General features: G+C 38.5%; 1 long non-coding RNA gene across 1 annotated transcript; it reads left to right on the top strand.

Annotated features, from left to right (window-relative positions):
• The first annotated feature begins 611 nt into the window (after positions 1-611).
• Positions 612-6,162, top strand: LOC308596163. Its single transcript, XR_014012374.1, has 3 exons — positions 612-803; positions 4,270-4,401; positions 6,006-6,162. It is a non-coding gene; the product is annotated as an uncharacterized lncRNA (long non-coding RNA).
• The last annotated feature ends 233 nt before the right edge of the window (positions 6,163-6,395 follow it).

Below are 6,395 nucleotides of genomic sequence, written 5' to 3'. Positions count from 1 at the left end.
TTTGCAAGGAGAGACAACATTTGGGAAATTGGAAGAGAGCGTTTGTGGGGGTTGAGGGCTGCAACTGGGAAGAAGAATCAGCTAACACACACACACAGTGTGTGTGCAGAAATGCTGCTTCTTTGTGTGTGTGGATCTTTAGAGGCAAGCCTTTAGAGATGGTAATGATTTGCTGGAGCACTTTCAGCAGTGAATATGGCGACCAAGGATGTGGCTGTTAAATCAGGCAGACTTTGAGAGGAATCAAATGAGGCTTTGTATGCTCTTGAACTGGATTATCGGACGGGCTTTTCACACATTCTTGTGTCTAACTCATATGCTTCCATGGCTCTTCAGAGTATTTACGTACATATTGCTGACAATATTGTATCTGACAGAGAAATGTGTTTATAAATTGGGTGTTTATGGGGAAATACGGAATCTCGGCAGCTAGTGGTATTGTTGAGTCTTAAACAATAAAATGTTCCTCTAAGAAACAAAGCTACAGAGACACTTGTTTAAGGGAGCCATTTCAAAATATTATTTGTAATTTTCATCTCCTTTAATTTCGATTGCATTGAAAAAAAGAGTTTCCTTCTTTTTAAAATGTGTTTTTCCTTTCCCCTAGCCTGTGATATCATTGTCATCAGCATGGAATTGGTGTATCATCAGTAACAAGACCAAAGCAAGATCAATGTCAGTAAAAGAGAAAGGAAGAAACTATGCTACTGCAACTACTAATGGTGGGGTTTGCCCCCAACAAATTGTTGGAGAATTTCCACACCCCTGAAGAATCTTCATGAAATGAGTTTCATACAAATAAGGTAGAGGATTTTGATAGGCCATTTGCACACAGCTCTATATACCTGTACACTTACAGCTTTCTCTCAAGCAACAGCAATTGACAGCATGATGGGGTGCTGCCACTCACCTGATCTGCAGTCAGTTGTGTTGCTACTGCTTAGTGGAAGGTAGAGAGGGAGGGAGGAGCCATCAGCAAGGTTAGCATGGTGCAAACTCATGGGCAGTGTCAATGTTGTGCTCTTGACATGGTGCTTGAACGGCATCAACCTCGCCACCACCTTACCCTCTCCCCGATCTACTGTACCTTCCAGTTTGTAGCAGTGACATGGCCAGGTGAGCAACACCACCTCAACACACCTTCTGCTAGAATACCCATTCTTTGTGTTTTCAGCCAAGAGGGCAGTTCACAGCACAGGCCCTTTTTGAACTCATTCTCACCTCCTGGATGTTCAGGTTATGTGATAATAAAAATAATTAATATCAAACGAAGATTTTTTTAAAGGAATGTTGACAGCCCAATACAGAAACAAGTTTGTGTGTCATTGGAGGGGTGAAGGAGAAATGAGTCAAATTCACCCCAGAAAAGAGTGTTCCAACCCCTGTTTGTAGAAGCATTTGGAGACAAACTTCTTCAAATAAAATTAATCAGCACAGAGAGAAAGACAAACAGTGGCAAGTGCAGAGAAGAGAAGCCCAGCTGCAGCTTAGGAAAAGTTACTTTTTGATTAGAACATTTTTGAGGGTTGAAATCATTTGACTTCAAGCTCTTTTCCATTGTCTGCACTTTTATTTCCCAGGATATAAATCCATTTTGTAATTACTCCACTAGTCTTATCTCAGAAACTTTGCCTGACACACCATTCCATATGTTTATGATTCTCTGAATGAAAAAGTGCTCCCTGACAACCGTTCAGATTTTTCCTTTAATTTCCATTTATGCCTTATTGTCTTAGAATGTTGAACTGGAAATATATGTTGCAATATTGTGTGACATTATCTGTATTACTTAAGATTTTATATACCCATACATCAACCAAACATCAGATAAATCTCGTGGTTGCTCTTTTTTTCCTCCCTTCATCTTCTTTCCTACTGCTCTGTAGGTAATAGATTCAATTTAGTCTCTGTGACAAGTTAACTTTAAGGGTTTCTCACAAAACTAGGAGAGAATACATCTACATTTGGGTTTGAATTATTCAGAAATGGCTCCAAGTATCCTCCCCCCCCCCCATTGTAGAGTAGGAAAAATAAGTTGGATTTAATAAAACTCTCGTTTGCTTATAAAATTATTTGCAAATTAATCAATATTTATGATTATGAACAGAGATCAGTCAATAAATTATAATCAAACCAATACAATTTTACAGTTTACAGATTTGCAAATTACAGCCCAATCCACAACCCTGAGAAATGTAGCTTAATTGTATTATAAACCACAGTAGCTGATCTGATTAAAATCCAAGAATTTTGGATTTTGGAACATTAGATGTTCTGCGAAGTGGAGGTTACTACTGCGGCACAATAATGCCTCTATCTTTTAGCAGCTGCTACTTGCCTGTGCAGGACTAATTAATGCCAGCATCCTAAAGGAAGTTAAGATGCATGCCATGAGTATGAGGTGCACTTCTGTGTAGCTAGTTTCAGAATAAAGATCTAGGGAATTGCAACATGCACCTCAATTAGGCAAACAGAATTAAATCCCAATGAAATAATGTTTTTTGTGATTAGGGTGTTAAGCAATTACCCAGCTACACACACACACACACACACACACACACACACCTATTTGTGATCCTGCAATACTGATTTCTAAATACTTATGGTTATGTTCAGAGATGAAGCAGAGCATTTCCCCTTATTTATCATACACCGGCACAGAAACAAAATCAGTCTTCCGAAAATTCTGATTACTTGTGAGCAAGTTTCTTGTCAGCAGTTTTCAAAATGTACAATGGAATTAATCTTCTGCAAGGTGGCGGTACAGTCTATCAGCTAAGCATCTCTCTCTACCCTTCTCCCACACCCCTATTTAGCTTCTCGCAGAATATATGGTTGTGATAAATTAGCAGGAGTTGGAGGTGCAACCATTTCAATTCTGTTTTCATTCTGCACTGTCAGAAGAAAACGACACTAATTGTTTTGTGTTGCTCAGGTGAAACAAATGGAGCTTTAGGGGAGGGGGAAAATTAAAGATCAACATGTACCTTTGTAAGTCCCAATTTTACTGCTGTTTATTTGATTAAATTCAAAAATATTAACCTCAGTCCAGAAACTGGGAAACTGCAAAAAAAATGACATTTATAGATTTTATTTCTGGAAATATCACTGAAATGCTTTACAACGTATTTAATAAGGCTGTGCAACTGATGTTTCCTAATCCTGAATGGAATTCAGCTGATTCGTACTGATCTGTACCAAATCTGGATTGGGTTGAGGCAGCTACAAATCGCTAGAGTTGGGTGGATCCAAATTGATTTGTAGCAATTTGTGTTGATCTGGAGCTCAAAATGTTCTCTGAAAAAGCCAGACATGCTATCACCAAAGCATTTAATTTATTGATTATAACACCATATAAGGAGAACACCAGGGCTAGGGAAGAGGGAGGCTCATTGGCAACACTAGCTTCCAATTCAGGGCTTACAATCTCACCCAACCCACTCAGTGCTTGGGGAGAAGGAAGTTCACATTGCTTTCACTCTTTTGTAAACTCTATCTCTTAGAAAGAGTTTGGTGTATTTGTTTGACTTCTGTTTTGTTTTCTTCACAGTACTCTGAAAAACCTTATACCTGTTTGCTATCCATCCCTTCCTAATCAATCCCAATCCCATCTTTATACAAAAATAATAATAGGGTTTTTTCCGGGTCCTAATCTTAGTTACTTAGGCAATGATACTTTCCTTATGCCCTGCTCCCATTTTGGCCCTAGTTTTTAAGGTTTGGTTTGTATTTTATTTACAGGTGTTTTCTGTGTTGGTCTTTATTAGTACATGTGTTTGTTTGTTTGTTTGTTTGTTTGTGGGTAAGTATTATGAGTACACTGTGCATAGTCAGTGCACAAGCAGCACACACAGGGTAATATTACATATATCAGTCTTTTTTAAAAAATCTTTTTTTGGGGGGGGAAAGCAAACTTTAAGGGTGGCTGGCATAAAAATCTATTGATTGACCTGTCTGAAATTTGCCAAGATAAATCCTGCCTTGAGGGGCTATCATGTCTCCAAATTTCATGCACTATGTGAAAAAGCAAAAAAGTTGTGTACATTTTGGTTTTCCAGCGCAAGTGAATAGGATTACAATATTTGGATTTCTGAATCAGGTCCAGATTGATCCAAGCTAAATTGGAGCCAGATCTGGATAACCACATTGGATGGGTGTGTGTGGCCCTCATATTGAACCAGTTGCTGACTTGGTTTGCTCACATACCAAAACCTCACTGTCAGATATGATAATCATATCACCACAATGCAAATTTTCTTTCATTTACAGCACAAACTGCACATTTCAACCACATATGAACTATAATGAATCAGAATTTGACATTGTGAATGGAGAACAAAATGAATTGGAGCCACACCTATCCATGCATTAAGTAGACCCACTGAAATCAACTGGACTTAGGTAAATCATAAGTAGGTCAGTGCTTAACTTTGGCTGGATCGTGCTAACATAGTGCAATGCAAAATAGTGAAGCCACGAGAACTCACTCAGCTGTGCATAATAGAGGCATAGTTAAAAACACAATTAAAAATTAAAAAGTGGCTTGATCTGAAAATATTATATATGTATTCATCCACTTCAAATCAGTTTCCATATTCTTTTTGCCATTAATCTTCAGTATCACACTCAAAACAGGTGTTTCAACAGCCCATTAATTGCTTATAAATCTATCCGTGCTTCTTTCCAAAGTGCAGAGCAGTAGGAGAAAGTCATCACTGTTTCTTTGTTTCATTCAAAGCTGCAACTCAACTTGCTGGGAAGCAAGTTTCATTGAACTGTGTAAACCGTATTGGACTGTTATTGAGTTCAGTGAAGGATTGGAAAGTTGACCTTGGGTCCCATTGCTTAAACCTTACTAGAAGAAGCTTCTATACACATTGGCTAACATCTCCAACATCCTTTAGTTTCTGTGTTTACTCCCGCTGAAGGCAATTTATTATTATTCAGTGGTGAATGCCCCAATCCTAAAGAAAGCCAGTGAAGTGTGGTGGTTAAAGAGTTCGGAAATAAGCCTCATGGATGTAATTTTATGTGGTGAACTGCACTGAGATCTACAGATGAATACAAATTTAAGAAATGATAATTACAATAAAAACCGAATGGTCTATCTTCTGTTTGTGACAAACATCACAGTTGTTTCAGCAGAACTTACTTAAGGTAAAGACGCTTGGCATTGCTGCATAATTTGGCATGGGAAAGAGTTGGCCAAATTCACACCATACATTTAAAGCACTCTTATACCACTCTGTCATGACCTCCCTGAAGGAACCCTGGGACCTGTAGTTTGTTATGGATTCTGAGAGTGGCTATTTCCCTCACAGAGCTACAACTCCCAGATTTCCCTGGGAAGAGTGATTGTTAAACCACTCTGACAACTGTATCTCTGTGAGGGGGGGCATGGGGTCTCCTAACCGCTCTCAGCAACCTTAACAAACTACAGTTCCCAAGATTCTTTAGGGGAAGCCATAACTGTTTAAGATGCTAGATTTGGCCCATGTCTACTTAACAGCCAGAAACTAGTTTGCTGAGCTGCTTCTCGATCTTAGCACATCTGTGTCAAACTTGTAATTAGAGAAATGAAAATCTTCTTCATCTATAGCTGTTCTCATCAAGGGAATGTCTTGGGAATAAGAATTGTAATCTGAGACTTGTCCTGGAGCCTCACAGTGCATCTTTGCAGTAGCTTTGTAAAATGGGGTGGAAGGCAAAATAGTCACAAGGAAGGTATGACTGATTCCCCCAAAGCTATGAATCAAATTACTGATAGACTCAAGAGATTAACTGGGATGGATACTCCACCTCCATACTCCCAAAGATATGTCCATTAGATCACCGTGTTTCTCGAGAGACAAGCCTCAGCAAGACGGAGAGGCATGCACCAAAGTAAGCAATATTTTAAACAAGGTCTTGCCTGAAGTCATATTTGTAGAAAGGTGAAGTATTTGTTCATTTATCAGTGTTTGGTTACTCATCTGGCTGGCTTGATCTTTTTTCTTTGTGTGCAGATAGAATTTCAAAAAGAGCTAAATCATTCTCTTTGAAATCTGGCATAATTTGCTCCAAGGCTGAAATTTTACTTGACTAGTTCCGGCTCAGGGACCTAACATGAAAATCCTGGAACAACTTTAATTTCAGAAGCATAATAAACTGGCTTTTCCTGAACTTTGTGACCTCATTATTTCCAACTAGTTTAGTTTGTGCTCTCCTCTTTTTCTTTTCCCTCCTGGAATTTAAACTATTTGGGGCTATTTTCATAGTTAACTGAAATGAAGTTTTGAATGTAGATTAAGAAACAATAAGAGCTCAGCCCTGCCTTCCAGCAATGTGTCAGCATCTCTCATAAATTTCTGTGTGTGTGTGTGTGTGTGTATATATATATATATATATATATATAT

Source organism: Podarcis bocagei (assembly GCF_964188305.1).
Source record: "Podarcis bocagei genome assembly, chromosome: 1".
In the NCBI taxonomy this organism is placed as follows: domain Eukaryota; kingdom Metazoa; phylum Chordata; class Lepidosauria; order Squamata; family Lacertidae; genus Podarcis; species Podarcis bocagei.
This window is presented reverse-complemented; position numbering and strand designations above follow the sequence as displayed.